This window comes from Peromyscus leucopus, chromosome 8b, assembly GCF_004664715.2.
Source record: "Peromyscus leucopus breed LL Stock chromosome 8b, UCI_PerLeu_2.1, whole genome shotgun sequence".
In the NCBI taxonomy this organism is placed as follows: Eukaryota; Metazoa; Chordata; class Mammalia; order Rodentia; family Cricetidae; genus Peromyscus; species Peromyscus leucopus.
Genome location: NC_051086.1, coordinates 76832097 through 76834914, shown reverse-complemented (window position 1 = coordinate 76834914; position 2818 = coordinate 76832097). Strand labels below are relative to the sequence as shown.

Here is a 2818-nt window from a genome sequence, read left to right as displayed (position 1 = left end):
GTTCTAATGTGTTATGCTGCAAAATAGCAGAGTCATGAATAGCAATGATTGACTGTACATGTCAAAGATTTACAAAAATGACTGCTAATAATTTTGCCACAGAAGGTAAAACATAAATGTTTAAAGAGACAGATTTGTTTAAGTTGACACCTTGAATATTTGTACATCTTGTACAATGGTTTTAAAAACATGTATTGAAAATGTTTATGGCATTATGGTATTATGCAAATAAATTTTGTGCCTCAGGGAAATTTAATTAAGAATAAAACATAAAGAATAAAATCCACCTGCCTCTGCCTCCCATGTGCTGGGATTAGAAGCATGAACCACCACTGCCCAGCTCAAGAACATATTCTCAAAGAACTAATTTCTCAAAGAAATTCTGAAAGAGAACTACTTTCTCGAAGAAATTCTGAAAGAGCTAATAAAATTAATAAATAAAAACAAATACACCAAAAATTTCTCTGAAGAGATGTATTTTATAGACTAAAACTCCCCCCCCCTTTTTCCCTTCTGTCTAAAACTATACCAAATATTCTATTATTAAATGGGAATGCAATGTAGAGCTGAGTGCTTTTCTGGTCTGGATGGATCTGGGAAGAGGTGAGATGGGAAGACTGGGAGAAGGGAAGGGAGGCTGCAGTTGGGATGTATTGTATGAAAGAAGAATTTAAAACAAAAACAAAAAAACCTACACCAAATATTGAGCAGGGCATGGTAATGCAGAGGCAGGCAATCTCTGAATTTGAGGTCAGCCCAGTTCCAGCAAGTTCCAGGAGATTCAAGGTTACACAGAGAAACCCTATCACAAAAATCTCAAACAAACAAAAAACAACTATACCAACCATACCATTGGGGAATTGAAATTGAGAGATATCGGTGACAAATGATTATTAATTCCTGTTATGTTGTTTTGTTTTCAGCTTGTGGGAACTTTATTTTCCTTCCACCTTTTTTTCCCCTTTGCTCAGGTGTCTGCAGAGGAGCTCAGGACCACTCAGTGGTGGCTCCAACTCGCTCAGTAGCCTGCACTGTGGGAGCTGCTGACCAGTCCTCAGTGGTTGGGCACTCCAGTCTTCAGTAGGGAGCTGCTGGATGAGTACAGAGGGCACCTGCACACCCTCGGACCAGTCTGCCACCTCTGGCTGAGCAGCAGTGAACTCAGGAGCTGGTGCAGTCCATTCGCCCTGGAATTCCTCCTTGTTCACAGCCTTCTCAGCAACTGCCTGTTCCTCCTTCTCAATCTCCCCTCGGTCTCTTTAGAAGTAAATATCAGTCATAACTTCCCATGGATGCTCACAGGAGATAGTGCCACGCATGCGGAGTACTTCCCGGGCCAGCATCCACCACATCAGACCCACTGAGTGAGCTCCCTTATTGCTGCATGGGATGGCAATGCCCACGTAGCATAGAGGAGAGTCTGTAGAGCGCAATGGGGGCAGGTTGACATAAGATGCCTCTGTGAGGAGCTGGTGGTCAGTTCTGGGATCAGTCACCACTAGAAGCCGCGGCTCCCTGAAGGCTGCTTGGATCTGGTTAGTGAAGGTCCCAGGGGTGAAGCGGCCAGCAATTGGAGTGGTTCCAGTGGTGGTAGCAAACTTTAGCACAGCTCGCTGCCCTAGTGTTCCTGGAGGAGATGACGCTGACATCAGCAGGTTTCTCAATGGTAACAATAGCACGGGTTGCAAGGAACAGCGTCTCCCAGGTCCTCTTCAGGATTATGATGTAGATGCCATCACTTTTCCTTTTGTAGATGTACTGCTCCATCTGAAAGTCAAAGTTGGTGCTGCCTCAGTGGGTTCCTGCAGCAAGGAATTTGAGGACATCCTCCTCCTTCATCTGCAGGACATGTTGTTGTTGATGGTGGTGGTGGTAGTGTGTGTGTGTGTGTGTGTGTGTGTGTGTGTGTGTGTGTATGTGTGTATTTGTGTGTGTCTGTACTTCCCTTCCTTCTTTAATTTTGCTGGTGTGAGATTATTTATTTCCTGTGTGTCTCTGACTCTTGCCTGCTCTTAGGACTCTTTTTCTCCTATTGAGTTGATTTGTCCAGCCTCAATATGAGGGCATTTGCCTTGTCTTATTGTATTTTATTTTGTCCTGTTTGGCTGTCGTCTCTATGGTGCCTGATCTTTTCTGAAGAAGAAATTCAGGGAAGTGGATCTGAGGGAGAGAGGAGGTGGGCAGAAGTTACAGGAGTGGAAACTGTGATTGGGATGTATTGTATGGAAGAAGAATCCATTTTCAATGGAATGAAAAGAACCACTGAATGGTTCTATTTTAGTATTTTAATGTATAAATTACATTTTTTTTGCACAGAATAAAGTATGGTTAGAAAGAAAATGTAGGGTAAAATTATGTAACTGTTAACAGAAAATGTTCAAACTGACACCTGCTATTGTTTGATGCGTACAAATAAATTTAGGCTATTTTTGTATAAAGAACGTTCTTATAAACAGTTTTGAGTAAAGATTACTTGTTTACTATACATTGTGACCAAAATCAAATATTATTACTTTCTACTCCTTTACTTAGAATGTAATATGATGTTCCAGGAAAAGTAAATCATCACTTTTTGTTTGTTTGTTTGTTTGTTTTTTTGTTTTTAACATACAACTCTCTACAGATCCTGACACAACATAAGGGGTGTTGTTTGCTTTTGTACAATAAGCCTCACTATAATCTTTTGGGAAGACTTTTTTCATCATATTGTAGATTCATTCCAAAACTATTTCCACAAGGGAATGTCTTGTGCTTCATTATGCTGAATTTGAAAGCAGTTAGCATGTTATGACAAAGTACTCTAAAACTGTTTGAGCAC

At 41.0% G+C, this 2818-nt stretch overlaps 1 pseudogene; it reads right to left on the bottom strand.

Annotated features, from left to right (window-relative positions):
* Positions 1-987: 987 nt before the first annotated feature.
* LOC114704583 lies at positions 988-1851 on the bottom strand (annotated as a pseudogene).
* Between the last annotated feature and the right edge of the window lie 967 nt (positions 1852-2818).